Here is a 16292-nt window from a genome sequence, read left to right on the forward strand (position 1 = left end):
TGAACTCAACTTGCCTAATCTTCATGCTCCTGTCCAGTGACTGACTAAGCATTAACTTGTACTCATAGGGCTTGATTCACAAAGCGGTGCTAACTGTTAGCACGCCTGTGAAAACCCCCTTAGCACGTCTAAACGAGCTGCAGAACTTTATGCGCGTAAAACTTTACGCGCGCACTGCACAGAGCGGAGGGTGCTCCGTGTGAAGTGCCCATTAAAGCCTATGGGACTTAGCGCGCGCAAAACTTTGCGCGCGGTACTTAGCGCACGATCTGATTGAGAAAACCTACTTAGCACCCTGGTTAGCAGGCCTAAAGACTTTAGACGTGCTAAGTAGGTTAGCACTGCTTTGTGAATCAAGCCCATACTGTGCTGCGTGATCTGGTTTTCTTGTATTCCTGTATTGTCGTATTGCTGTATATCACTCTAAATATTGTCTGTAACCTAAACTAATGTCCAGCGCTGCGTAATATGTTGGCGCTTTATAAATTACCTTCTGGACAAGCGAATTTTCACATTTCAGCGCTTTTCCCTTTCATTCCCCAACAACTTTTTCACTACTTATCACAACAAAATGATCTATACCCTTTTTTTTGCCACCAAATAGGCTTTCTTTGGGTGGTACAGTATGCTGTGTATTATTTTATTCTAAATGAATTTTAATGGGAAAAATAAAAAAAAAATTGAAAAATATTCTTAGTTTCTTAATTTTCGGCCATTATAGTTTTAAAATAAAACATAAAACTGTGGCCAAAAGCTGCACATTTTTATTTGCCCATTTGTCCCAGTTATTACAATGTTTTAATTATGTCCCTAGTACAATGTATGGTGACAATATTTTATTTGGAAATAAAGGTGCATTTTTTTTTCAGTTTCACATCCATCACTAATTTTAAGCACATAATTTAATAGTAAATACATGTTTTTCAATATGTATGTCAAGAGGGTATATTACTAATAAGTAATAACTGTAAGTGTAATTTTACTATTTGGCCACAAGATGTCCTTGCATAAAATTTTCTATTGTAAGTAGGCAAATAGGAAGTAATGCGTAGCTGTGTTAATTCGGTGATACAGGCATCTCATTGATGCCGGCGAACATGGGGACCTAGAGGGGAGATGAATGAATAGGAACAAAGTTCCCATTCATTAATCTAATGATCAGGGGAACAAGCGATTGGGAGGGGGTGCGGCAGCAGCATTTGTGAAAGATCACTGTTTTTGAACAAAAAACACTGATCCTTCTCTCCAGACAAGCAGGGATTGCCTCAGGGGACTTTTGCCCCTGCCACCTATCCCCCCCTGTCGCCGGGACCATCGTGATTGCGGGCTTCCACCTGCACGATTGCCCTCAGCCCCGCAAACTGCACGGATGTGAGTCTTACATCCTGCTGCTGCAGCAGCAGCACCAGCCGCAGACGTGAGACTTGTGTCCGTGCAGCTAGTTACACAAGACATTTTAAAAAATCTAAAATAATAAAAAAAAAAAAACCAGAAAAAAAATTGTATGCTGTATGAGCATTTTGATTCATATTTTTAGGGTTGGTTGTTTTTTTTTCCTTCATGTTTACGCTTATTGTCCAGCACTGCATAATATGTTTAGCGCTTTATGAATAAAATGTATTAAGAATACAGTGATATGCTAGTACATTTGTAACTTGAGGTCATGGTTTATTTGTGTCTTTATTTTATTACTAAAAATATCATATCAGATCTCCATTTTACTAGTAAAAACCTGTTTCCATTGAGTTTTCCTTCCTTTTACAACTGCAAACATGGTTTTACTCGCACTTCTTTTTTTTTTTTTTAAAGATTTATTTTCAAAGTATTCACACTTATAAAAAGTTTTAAGACCTATAACAGTATAACAATAAATCCCTCAGCTGATGTCCAAAGTGTTAGTTGATCCCTAGACATATTAGGCCCAAGTAACAATCTATAAAATACAATAGCAGTTTACTTGACTTAGACTAGAGTGTTGCGGTTCAATGTACTCTTCGATTTTGGCTGTATTTGGTAAAATCCTAGACGTAGAAATACACAGCAGAAAAATAAGCAAGCTTGAGGAGATTAAATACATAACATGAAAAGCAAGAAGTGAAAAGATCCAATACAGGAAATTCTCCAAATAAGAAAATAATTCCGCTATAATGCTGGGAATACACGGGTTGTTTTTGAGCCATTTTGATGGCTCAATAGATAATTTCCGACATGTCCGATCAACATTCAATCGCTTTGCCGCTCGATTTGTCATCGTAGTGAATTGAAAAAGATAAGAAAAACTAGTGGTAGATAAGAGAATCAAGTGGGTATAGAGCGGCAAAATCGATCGGGCGCAGGATAGAGTCCCAGAAACCACCAGTGTATTCCCAGCATTAGGGTTTAAAAGAAAGAAACTTGCTGATAAGCACTTCGCTCAGTAGAATGGGGCTCTAGGCAAACATTAGCATGCAGCATAACTAGTCATCCTAGTGTCATTTCAATATATTTGGCCAAAATAGGAGAAAGGAAAAGGATTGTCACTGAGTAGTACAGTTATGGTTTGCAAGGAAAAAACAACTCTAGTAAGGTACGCTAAACAGCAAAATAACAATTGTCAAGCAGCCCTTCTCATCTCCACCACATCAACCCTGGTGAGGTCACCGAGGGAGGTGGACCTGCCGCTTAGGAAACGGTTCAGGTGAAAAGCAGATCCAATTTGACGCATGTACTTTGGGTGAAAAAAGGTAGTAGCGAGAACAGCTACGGGGCAGAGAGCTATATATTTAATGTGACAAATATTTTACACACAGCAAAATACAACAGCATTGTACAAAAGGCGCTTCATGATACCCGGTAAACATGAGCTGATCGGAATGGACTGCGGTGGAAAAAGAATATTCATGATGCTCAAATCTAGAAATATTAAGCACTACAATATTATTATTATTCAGGGGCGTAGCAATAGGGGGTGCAGAGGTAGCGACCGCATCGGGGCCCTTGGGGCAGAGGGGCCCCGAAGGGCCCACCCTCAATTGCAGTATTAGCTCTCTATTGGTCGTGTGCTCATAATAATCACTTCTATAGATACTTTGAATACTGGGAATCATTAACAAGCTATTTCCCATCCCCTTCTTGCACCTCAGACACTGTAGTTGCCATTGGCAGGTTTTGGTCCGCCGTATCAATTGTTATGTATAGAGTGCTTGGGGGGCCCCATTGTAAAACTTGCATCGGGACGAAAGCTCCTTAGCTACGCCACTGTTATTATTATGTATTTATATAGCACTGGCATCTTCTGCAGCACTTTACAGAGTACATAGTCATGTCACTGACTGTCCTCAGAGGAGCTTACAATCTAATCCTACCATAGTCATAGTGTAATGTCCTACCATATTATTATTATGTATTTTATAGCACTGACATATTCTGCAGCACTACAGAGTACATAGTGATGTCACTATCTAATCCTGCCACAATTATAGGCTTATGTCCTGCTGTATTATATTATGTATGTCTATGGCACTGACAGCGTCTGCAGCACAGAATAATGTAGAATAGGGCTTGAGCAGGAAAAGTAGAGATGGAGTGGAGGGAGGTGACAGGATGAGGAGGATGCATGACATATTCTTTGCTCTCAACAGCCAGCTGAAAAGAACAAATAAAAAACATTTCCAAGAGCAGCGCATAACTTTGGTTGCTATATAAAGTAAAGGTCAGCTCTATGAAGTTCCACTGGATAAGACATTAATTAGGATTTCTGTTTTATATCTATTTAATGATTTTGCTCTTTAAGCTATTAGCTAGGTGAGTTTTATATATTGCCTAGTTATTGCTAGAGGTTTGAACTCTGGAACTAGACCGATGAATTGAGTCATGACTGCCAGTAACAGCTGAATGGGGCTTTAAGTGAACCTCCAGTCTAAAAATCTACTCAGCAGAACTGAAAAGGCTTGGTGTTTCTTTAACAGTTTCACAGCATCAGAACTTTGTTTTTCTTACCTAAGCCTCATTTTTAGCTGCACAGAAGAAAACTGCCCAGGCATATTTCCCCTGATGCTGTGCAAAGTATGATGGGATTTCTGATGTTGTTGTTCTCCTTCTGCTGTTTTGGTGCAAATATTTTTTTTTTAAATTTTATTTTGAATTTGAGATTTGAAGCCTAGCGCGCACAGCTGGGAGGGGTGATCAGGACACAGGACAGTTGGAACAGTGTCTCATGCTCAGTCACCTCCTTTCAACCAAAAAGATGGCTGCCCCCATGAAAAAGATGGCTGCCCCATGAAATCACAAACCTTTGCCTGTTCTTTTAAAATGGGGTGGGTAAGAGATTATATTACCTATCTATTTTTATTAACATAACTAATGTAACTTAATGACAGTATGTTTGTTTATGTTGAAGTTTCCCTTTAAGAATGTGCAATAGAGGCAATAAATACAGATAAAGAACAAATGTTCCAAAACATGCTTAAAGTTATCTATAGTTAGGGTGCATACACTAAACTGCACTGAGCAGGGTAGCATGCTAAAAGTGTTACTGCATGATGAGTAGAGCACAATTCATGCCATTCAGTACTCTACACATCGTGCGGTCAGACTTTATGCATGTTATTCTGCGTCACACAGTTTAGTGCAAACACCGTTTTGTCCCCAAAGTGCATAAGTAATTCCACTGATCACTTTATGAGGTGCACATGTTCCATTGCTTATTAACAGCCAATCACTTAGCTGCAAATTGAAACATTTAGGGCTCTTTCAGACGAACGACTGAACTGTGCATGAAATGCGCCATTTTGCAACCGATTGCCAGGGTCAAAACAATGCATCGGAATGAGAACATTGATACCAGTTGCATGTCTGTGGATGATGGCACGGGGTGCTGCTAATACCGCCCGTTAAAAAAAAAAAAACAGCTACATGCAGTGCCTAGGGCTTGGATAACATGCAGTGATCACTGTCACATAAGTACTGAATGATTACAACCGGCTGCACCCTGCACAGAAACAGGAGCAGCTGACAAGCAGTAGTAACGTGCCCTGCTGTCAGCCGTTAGTGTCTAAAAGCCCTTAGGCATCTGAATATGCTTCATGCTTGATTAGATTCTGGCGCCAGGTGCATAAATTACTCTCATCTCTTTTTCACAAGCCAATTGCCAAAGACCTATGGCAAGCACTACTCCACCCGAAAACTGAGGCACTAACTTCCTTGCAGAATAAACTGGCCTCAATGGTCTTCTCGGCAGCCGCTCTAACCATCGCCAAGAACTGGAAGAATCCCTTGGTACCCTTTAGTGAGGTCAAATCGAGGATACATTTTTTTATGATCAACAAAAAATTAACTAGCATTCTAATACACACCCAAAAGAAATTTGAGAAAATCTGTGATCCATGGCTCAAACTAGAGGATCATTAGATTACTCCTCTATAATGAGGCAGTGAGATGGAACCTAGTCCCACTTCCCTGTCCCCCCTCTTCTCTTCCTTCCTTGTCTCCTTCCTGCCAGACAGGTCACTTTGGTCACCATATCAGCTGGTCTGGTTTTCATTGGACCAATTCCCCTTCCTCATATGGACACGTGTCCCAGGAAGTTGACTGTAGCTCTCTGGGGCATCACTTCTGCTTCCACTTGCATCTGTGTTTTGTATGACACTATAAAACGGCTGGATCAAGTGGATTACCTCCTTTTTGATTCATCTAGGACACAGCAAATTCTCTCACCCACCGTTCGCTGCCTCACTTCTTATCATAAGTCCGCAAATGGCGACTTGGGTGTTGGGAACACAGCCTAACTTTGCTGTTTCTTGTTGTATCCTATCATCTATGTTTTGGTTACTGTTTACTGTTTTAGCCTATAGATATTTCTATGTTTTACTGTTCAACAGTCACTGATGCTGTCATTGTTATTCCTGAATTCTATTACAATGATCTCCATCGCTGTTATATGATACTTATGTCTTTGTTGAACATTCCATTTTAAAAATCAAATATCAATAAAATTCTTTGAACAGATAAGCTCTCAGGCATCTAGACATGGTGAAGACAAGTTGCTGAAGTTAAATCAGAAAGGAAGACAGGGGATTTAAGTGACTTTGAACGTGGAATGGTTGTTGGTGCTGGAAGGGCTGCTCTGAGTATTTCAGAAACTGCTGATCTGTTGTGATTTCCATGCACAATCACCTCTAGGGTTTACAGAGAACAGCCCGAAAAATAGAAAAAAAAGTGAGTGGCAGCTGTATGAACAAAAGTGCCTTGCTGATGTCAGAAGAGAAGGAGCAGACTGATTTGAGAAGATCAAAAAGCAACAGTAGACATAACCTGTTGAACCATGAAACAGATGGGCTACCGCAGCAGAAGACCACACGAGGTGCCACTCCTATCAGTGAAGAACAGAACTTAGGCTACAATTTCCTCAGGCTGATCAAACTTGGACAATATAAGTTTGAAAGAACATTGTCTGGTCTGATGAGTCTCAATTTACAGCTTCAACATTTAGATGGGGGGGGGGGGGGGGTGTCATCATTTGGTATAAATGACATAAAATAATGGACCTATCCTTCCCTGTGTCCACAGTTCAGGCTGGCTGGTAGTGGTGCTGTAAGGGAGTGGGGCATTTTCTTGACACTCTTTGGAATGTGGTGGAATAAGAGATTTACAACTGACAAATCTTCAGCAATTTCACAGTGCTGTCATGTCACTCTCAATATAGACTAACATCTTCAAAGAATGGTTCCAAAACCTTGTTGAATCTGGCCATGAAGAATGAAACAGTAGCATGCGATACGCTATTTAGGGTGCCCAATCGTATAGTAATTGTCCTGGCTTCGGAAACACTTACTATATGTATATATTGCTGTATATATCGGTATGTACCCCCCCCCCCCCCCCCTTCCAGTGATGTTTAGCCTTGTCCAGTGTTTGTCAAACCTGTCCTCGTGACTCCCCAGCTGTGCATGTTCTGCAGGCCACCTCACCTATGCACAGGTGGGGTAATTAGTGCCTCAGTCACATAGCCACATGAAATCCCCCTAGCTGACACTCTAAATACCCCACTTGTGCATAGATGAGGTTGCCTGCAAAACATGCATCATTGGAGAGTCACGAGGACAGGTTTGACAAACACTGGCCTAGTCTATTTAGTTACATAGCCTTCTGCCTCAGATCACTCTGGAAGACTAGATGATGTCTCTGCACACTTTGGAGCACACAATAAACATTCTGCAGCAGGGCCGGGCCGAGGCATAGGCTGGAGAGGCTCCAGCCTCAGGGCGCAGTGTAGTAGGGGGTGCAGAATTCATTCAGCTGTCATTTCTAATTGTGTTTGAAGCAGAAAGAAATAAGAAAAGGGGATACATGGCAGTGACTGCAAGCCAGATAACTAGATATTGAGGTGTTGGGGAGGTTGTGGGCCCTGTGGCGCCTCTTAGTCTAATAGCAATCAGTGTTTGATGGCTCGGGTGGCAGGGATGGAGGGGCGCACTTTGGTGTCTCAGCCTTGGGTGCTGGAGGACCTTGTCCCGGGCCCGGCTCTGTTCTGCAGTGCTGCACCTTCCAGGAGTAAAGATGTCACTTTAAGTATGTAAATCAAGGAGCGGAAAAATTTACATTAGGACAAACATTGAATAGAGAATTTATAAATATTGTAAAATTTAAGCTGCATTTTGATCATTAAGTTACATTTAGTAAAGTTCCTCTGAAAGCAAAAGGGGGTCCAATCTGGTCCTAGCAAAGTGTACCTAATGAATTGGCCACTACATGTATCGAGGTAAAGTGATTTATTCTGAGGGTGAATGGAGACACTCTAAGTTCCAACATGCTTCTTATCACAGTGAGCCAGGACGTATATTGTCACCAGGCACATGTGTCACCTCTCGTTAAGCGATTTGTGAAACTGAACCATTAACCTGAATTCCAGACATGCAGAATATCCTGACAGCTCATTCGTATAAGCTGAAGCTTGTATGAGTTCATTCACTGTAATACATGATTCAGTGCAACCAAACATACATATTATTATCAGCGGTTTACTGCATTTAGCATGAATAAACACTATTATTATTATTATTTAATACTTATATAGCGCCAACATATTCCGCAGCGCTGTACAGAGTATATATAGGGCTTGATTCACAAAGCGGTGATAACTCAGTTATCACGCCTAAAAGACTTTAGGCGTGATAAGCTTTGCACTAGCAAAGTTATCACCGCTTTTTGCTCTAACTCGCGCGAAGCTACCGCGCGTACGCGCGCGCAAAGTCCCATAGGGCTTAATGGCAGCTTCGCGCGAAGCGCCGGGTGCTGCGCGCGCGCCTGCGCGCGAGTTTCTTCTTATCATGCCTAAACTGAGTTTAGGCGTGATAAAGGGGTTTTCACTCGCGTGCAAACACTTTGCACCGCTTTGTGAATCAGGCCCATAGTCTTGTCAATTACTGTCCCTCGGAGGAACTCACAGTCTAGTCCCTAGTCATATGTCTATATTGTGTAGTGTATGTATTGTAGTCTAGAGACAATTTAGGGGGGAAGCCAATTAACTTATCTGTATGTTTTTGGGATGTGGGAGGAAAGCAGAGTGCCCGGAGGAAACCCACGCAGACACGGGGAGAACATACAAACTCCTTTGCAGATGTTGACTTGGCTGGTATTCGAACCAGGGACCCAGCGATGCAAGGCGAGAACGCTAACCACTACGCCACCGTACTGCCCCAGCATACATATTATTATCAGAGGCTTACTGCGTTTAGCGGGAATAAACATACATATTATCAGAGGCTTACTGCGTTTAGCGGGAATAAACATACATATTATCAGAGGCTTACTGCGTTTAGCGGAAATAAACATACATATCATCAGAGGCTTACTGCGTTTAGCGGGAATAAACATACATATTATCAGAGGCTTACTGCGTTTAGCGGAAATAAACATACATATCATCAGAGGCTTACTGCGTTTAGCGGGAATAAACATACATATTATCAGAGGCTTACTGCGTTTAGCGGGAATAAACATACATATTATCAGAGGCTTACTGCGTTTAGCCGGAATAAACATACATATTATTAGCGTTTTGCTGCGTTTAGCTGGAATAAACACTCATATTATTATCAGCGTTTTACTGCATTTAGTGGGAATAAACATACTGTATATTCCTGCGTATAAGACTACTGTTTAACCCTTCAAATTCTTTCGAAAAGTTGGGTTTCGTCTTATACGCCGGGTGTCGTTGATGCCGGGTGAGAGGCCCAATTCTGTAACCGCCTCTAACATCTCGCTGCTAAAGACTGTAGTGAAGCAGCACAGGCGCACATGTGCGACATCTGAGTGTCATAGAAGGAGGTAAATAAGATGCAAGGGTGGGCCAGACAGGTGAAAGAGGCGTGTTTTATGGGCACAGCGCCATCTATTCTTCCATACCGCTCTATAAACAGGTAGACAAGGAGAGCTGACCAATCCACTTAGGGAGAGGGAGAGTTGACCAACCAAACCAGTCAATCACCTATATACTGGCGTATACTGGGTACCACATACAGTACAGCACCAGTATCTGTTTATACATAGCACCAGTATATGATTTTTTTAAATTTTAATTTGGTGTGCGTTGGAAGCGAAGCAGGATCATCCACCAGGCAACCTAAGCAGGTGCCTGGGGCCTAGTGGATGTTAAGAGGCCCACCTGCCACCTTCTTTGAACTCTCTTCACTTCAGCTCACCAAAAAGACTACAAGGGGGTCCCAAATCCACTACCTTGCCTAGGGCCCCATTACATCTTGATCCATCTCTGGTTGGAAGAGGGGTAGTCTTATACGGCGAGTATATCCCAAACTTTATATTTTAACTGGAAAAGTCAGGGGTCGCCTTATAAGCCCAGTCGTCTTATCAGCATTTTACCACATTTAAACTTACATATTATTATCAGTGTTTTACCGTGTTTAGCGGGAATAAACATACATATTATTATGAGCATTTTACTGCGTTTAGCATGAATAAGCATACATATTAATATCAGTGTTTTACTTTGTTTAGCATGAAAGAACATGTATTTTATCATCAGCGTTTTACAGCGTTTACCGTGAATAAACATTTCTGCCGATAAAGCCAGAGAGACGACACAATGGCAGGCAGGACTGGATGTACTGACACCGGGTATTATTAGACAGCTTGTGATTTACATTCTTCCAGTCTTCTGCTCAGTTGTCATGTTGATGCTCTCATTCTCTACAATAATCTGTTACACTTTCATTACTGATGTCTTCTTTATAAAATGACCCCTACATACATCGATAATTAAGCTGTTTTTGAACAGCATGTTCCAGCATGGACAGAAGCATATGAGTGCCACCTAGTGGTGTTTGTTGAGATTGCAGCAATTTCTTGATTTTTATTATTAATATTATTGATTTATGAAGCGCCAACATACAGTGCTGCCCATAATTATTCAAACCGCTGTCAAATTTTGAATTAAAGTTACTTCTATTCAACCAGCAAGTAATTTTTTTATGGTAAATTACATAGGTGTCTCCCAAAAGATAAGACTACGTACAAGAGGCATTATTGTGGGGGGGGGGGGGGAATTCTCAGCTTTTATTTACATTTGAGCAAAAAGTGTCCAGTCCAAAATTATTCAAGCCTCATTTGCACAAATTTGGATGCAGACGTCCTATCCATCTCCTCTTGTTCTTCCTCAGTGATGTCAGGTAAGTTCTCCTCCTCCCCCCAGCCACGAAGAATACCACGGGAAAGTTGAGCAGCACAAGCCCCCTGCGACGCCTGCTGCGGTTGTTCTTCCACCGCCTCCTCAAAAAAACAAAAACATCTTCTTCATCTGACTACTCTTGCCGACACGACTCTTCCTCCTCCTCCTCCCCCTCCTCTGTGCTGCAGCAGGTGTTGAGGAAACATCTGGTTCTGCTGATAATTGATCCCACAACTCTTCCTCCTGTTCCTGTTCATGCCCCATCCACAGCTTGATCCACCACTCTACACACGGCACGCTCCAGGAAGAAAGCATATGGGATCAAGTCACTGATGGCGCCTTCACTGCGACTCACCATGTTTGTCACCTCCTCAAAGGCCAGAACAACTCCATCTCCCCAGAGCATGTCCTTGTACTGTAGTTGTACAGATACTGGTTGATGGCTTTCTCCTGTTGTAGCAGGCGGTTAAACATCAGGAGCATTGAATTCTAGCGAGTCGGGCTATCGCAAATCAAGCGCCTCACCGGCAATTTTTTTTCTCCCCTGAATATCGGCCCAGCGTGCCATGCCATGTAGGACCGCCTGAAATACCCACACACCTTCCTGGACTGTTTCAGGACGTCCTGTAAGCCTGGGTACTTGGACACAAATCTCTGAATTATTAGATTCAGCACATGTGCCATGCAGGGTACGTGTCAACTTTCCCAAATTCAATGCCAAAATGAGATTGCTGCCGTTGTCACACACCACGTTGCCAATTTCCAGTTGGTGTGGGGTCAGCCACTGATCCACCTGTTTGTTCATAGCAGGCAGGAGAGCTGCTCCAGTGTGACTCTCCACTTTGAGGCAAGACATGTCTAAGATGGTGTGACACCGTCGTACCTGGCATGCAGCATAGGCCCTGGGGAGCTGGGGCTGTGTAGCTGGAGAGGAGATCGCAGCACCAGTAGAGTAGCACTGCCTCTCAGCCGAGGAGGAGGAGGACGACGACAGTGAAAAGGATGTAGCAGGAGGAGAAGGAGAGGAGGTGGCAGCAGGCCTGCCTGCAAGCCGTGGAGGTGTCACAACTAGGTCCGCTGCACAGCCACATACTCCCTGCTTGCCAGTGGTCACCAGGTTGACCAATGGGCTGTGTAAGTAATGTACCTGCCCTGACCGTGCTTTGCAGACCAGGCATCCGTGGTCAAATGGACCCTTAACCCTCCTGGCGGTCTATTAGAAACCGCCAGGGGGCAGCGCAGCACTATTTTTTAATTTTTTTTTAAATCATGTAGCGATCTTTGATCAGGAAATCCTGTTCAAAGAATGAAATTTCCTGAAGGGCTTCCCCCGTCGCCATGGCGACGGGGCGGGATGACGTCATCGACGTCATGGACGTCGTGACATCTAAGGGAGTCACGATCCACCCTTCAGCGCTGCCTGGCACTGATTGGCCAGGCAGTGCACGGGGTCTGGGGAGGGGGGGGCGGCACAGTGCGGCGATTAGCGGCGATCTTGCGCGGAGCGGCGGCGATCGGAATGCACACGCAGCTAGCAAAGTGCTAGCTGCGTGTTGCAAAAAAAATTATGCAAATCGGCCCAGCAGGGCCTGAGAAATCCACCTGCGCGGCATAGCCCGAGCTCAGCTCGGGCTTACCGCCAGGAAGGTTAACCCATTGCTGTGTGCCAGAAATGACACCACTTGTCTTTCAACTTCATGGTACAGTTTGGGTATCGCCTTTTTTGAGAAATAATTGCGGCCTGGTATCTTCCACTGCGGTGTCCAAATCGCCACAGATTTACGGAAGGCCTCAGAGTCCACCAGCTGGTATGGTAACAGCTGGCGAGCTAACAGTTCCACCAAGCCAGCTGTCAGACAGTAAGTGGGTGACTGGCAGACATTGGCTTCTTCCGCTCAAAGATTTCCTTCATGGACACCTGGCTGCAGCTGTGGGCAGAGGAGCAGGAACTGCTCAAGGTGAGAGGCGGATTGGAGGAGGGTGGCTGTGAAGGTGCAAGGGAGAAAGTGGCTGAAGATAATGCACCTGAAGGAGGAAGAGGAGAAGGAGGGTGGCTTTACTTTTGTGTTCTGTTTTTGCTCAGGTGGTCTTCCCATTGCAGTTTGTGCTTTTTCGTCATGTGCCTTTGTAAGGCAGTTGTCCCTATGTGGGTCTTGGCCTTCCCACTGGAGGTACAGTACAAGCACTTGCTCTTGAAATGACCCAGCATGCCCTGGTACATTCTCTGCTGCACAGGACCAGCTCTGTCCTCCCACTATAGGTACAGTACAAGCACTTGCCCTAGAAGTGGCCCAGCATGCCCTGGTACAGTCTCTGCTGCACAGGAGCAGCTCTGTCCTCCCATTGATCAATCGAACATGCTGCAAGATGTAGGACCGACTTGCTCGATCGTTGCGTGGTGATAACGGCGAGCAATTTTGGGACAAATGACTAGTGTGATGAAACCCAGCGGTGCTGTCCACCCTAATGTTTAATGTGATGTCAGACGTCACACTGTGGGGCGCCCATGTATGGTGAGCAGATGAAGCTCAGAGCAAGCGGAGGTCGCAGAAAGGTGATGTATCACTTGCACTGGGCACCGGGGGACATTAAGCATTAGGGCAGACAGTGTTGGGTTGACAAGGCAGTCGGATGCGGAGTCACAAGGCCGATTCCTGATCAATTTCATGTTGAAATTGATCAGGAAATGCCCTGTGGTGTATGGGAAGGTAACAGATTTTTTCCTGTGAAACTCAAAGTGCTTGACAGCTGCAGTCACTAAGGGCGTGCACAATAGGCCACCCTGCAGTGTTAGGGAATCTTGCCCAAGGACTCCTTACTGAATAGATTATGGCTTACTTAATAGGAACAGCTGAGATTTGAACCCTGGTCTCCTATGTCAGAGTTGGTGCCCTTAACCAGTACACTATCCAGCCACTTTTGTATAGGAACTGTCACCCACAAGGGCAAGTAAGACGGGATTGGCGGGTGTTTGTCACAAGGACTATATGCTACAAAGACTTTCATAAGTATTGCCAACACTTTTACTATAGGCTTTACCGTGCCCAAATTTCTTGGCATCTTTTCCAATGTACACGTCTAATCATAGCTCACTCCTTTTGTGCCCCTGTGCCAGGATCACCGTCTGTAGATCGGAGGAGTACTAGCAATACGGTATACTCTCAGGAGAAACTGGATGGTCCTAGCTAATGAGAATGTCAGACTGGCTGCGCTGGCCAATCAGAGATCTTTGAGTGTGCCATGGGCATGGAGGGGGTGTGGTCATCCCTCCATTACATTGTGTGTTGTGGGGCACTGTATGTCACAATTAATATTTTGCGTCTAGTTAAAAATGGCGCCGGCAAAAAAATGGCGCCCCCTTCTGCCCGATATATGTTTAAAACTATATTTATCGTTTTAAAGGTTAAAATAGTGCAGACCTTTTGAACGAAATTTATCGTTTTAAAACTTTTTTTTTTTTTGTCCTGCCTGAACGATATTTATCGTTTTAACCCTTGCTTTGCTGCCGTTTGGAAAATATCTGCCCGCCGGCTTTAATGTTTAATAGCAAAGCCCCCTTAAAAGCTAAAAACACCAAATTTGCAGGGAATGTTAAGAAGAAAATTGTGAACAAGAGGAAAAATTTTTTTTTCAAAAAGACCTTATAGTTTTTGAGAAAATCGATTTTGAATATTCTTCTTCTGACCGTGGGAAAATTAAACGCCCGCCGACTTTAGCGGTTAATAGCAAAGCCCCTTTAAATGCCAGAAACACCAAATGTGTAGGGAATGTTAAGAAGAATAGTGGGAACACGAAGAAAAAAAATTGTTCAAAAAGACCTTATAGTTTTTGAGAAAATCGATTTTAAATCTTCAAAGAGGAAATGTATCTATTTAAATCGCGTACTGACATTTCCGTGGAAACTTTTTCGGCCGACTTTAGCTGTTAATAGCAAAGTCCCCTTAAATCCTAGCAACACCAAATTTGCAGGATATGTTAAAAAGATACTGGGAAACAATATTTAAAAAAAATTGAATTTTTTTTATTTTTTTTTAAATTAAAATTTGTGGGTTATGTTCAGAGTGTGGGAAATTTTTTGAAAAAAATGACGTGGGGTCCCCCCTCCCGAGCCTCTGTAACCCCTTGTCTCCCATGCAGGCTGGGATAGCCAGAATGCGGAGCACCCTGAGCTATACCAGCCCGCATGGTCCATGGTATGGGGGGGCTTCGGGGGGAGGGGCGGCCAAGCCTTCCCCTCCCCCCGGAGCCCTTGTCCAATCCATGGACAAGGGGCTCTTCCCCACCTCCGGTGCCCCAGGAGGAGGTGGGGGCGACGACTCCCTGGGGGGGGGTTCATGGTGGCATCTGGGAGTCCCCTTTAAGAAGGGGACCCCCAGATGCCCACCCCCCTCCCAGGAGAAATGAGTATAGGGCTACTTTGTACCCCTTACCCAATTCCACAAAGGGTTAAATGAAATAAAAACACAACAACGAGAAAAGTCCTTTAATGTTATAAATTAACCAGAAATACTTACCTGTACCTTTAAGAAAAAAAATCCCACGTCAATTAGGTCCCACGACAGTATCCTCCATCTTGCGACCTTCTGTTACATCTTGATTGAAGATCTCCGCCGCCCCGACGCCATTCGATTCATTTGATTCAATACAAAAAGAACCGGCTCATTTATGAGCCGGTTACTATACCTTAGGATGCGTCCTGTGCGGACGTATAGCTGCCAGCTCCGCTGTCTCTCCCCGTCTGCCTGCACCTGTCACCCTCACCTAGGGTGGCACCCATGGGTGCACCAGGTGCCAGGCTAGGTGAGGGTGACAGGTGAGGAGGCGGGGAGGACAGCGGGAGCCGTGCTATGCGTCCTTACGCAGGGCGCATTGTAAGGTATAGTATTCTAAATTGGCGTGGGAGATCTTCAATCAAGTTAATTGAAGATCGCAAGATAAGAGGATATTGTTATTCGTTGGATCATTTCCGAGGATATATTGGCGTGGGGACATTTTTTTAAAGGTACAGGTAAGTATTTGTGGTTAATTAAGATTATTAAAATACTTTTCTCGTGGTTGTGTTTTTATTTCATTTAACCCTTTGTGGAAATGGGTAAGGGGCACTTTGTACCTCTATACTCATTTCTCCTGGGAGGGGGGTGGGCATCTGGGGGTCCTCTTCTTAAAGGGGACTCCCAGATGCCACCATGAACCCCCCCCAGGGAGTCATCGCCCCCCGCCTCCACCTGGGGCAAGGGAGGCGGGGAAGAGCCCCTTGTCCATGGACTGGACAAGGGGCTCCGGGGTGGAGGGGGAGGCTTGGCCGCCTCTCCCCCCCGGGAGCCCCCCCATACCATGGACCATGCGGGCTGGTATAGCTCAGGGTGCGAAGCCCCAGTCGGCCGGGGCTCCGAATTCCGGCTATCCCAGCCTGCATGGGGGACAAGGGGTTACAGAGGCTCGGGAGGGGGGACCCCACGTTGTTTTTTTTTTTATTTATTTCCCACACTCAGAACATTAAAAAAATAAAAATTGATACCAAATTTAAAAAAAAAACGTTTGGGAGCAATACAAATATAAACGATAAATATCGTTTTTAAAGCCGGCGCCATATTTTAGCTGTCAAAAACGAAAAATAACTAGCGATAGT

This window comes from Hyperolius riggenbachi, chromosome 12, assembly GCF_040937935.1.
Source record: "Hyperolius riggenbachi isolate aHypRig1 chromosome 12, aHypRig1.pri, whole genome shotgun sequence".
NCBI classification, from domain to species: Eukaryota; Metazoa; Chordata; class Amphibia; order Anura; family Hyperoliidae; genus Hyperolius; species Hyperolius riggenbachi.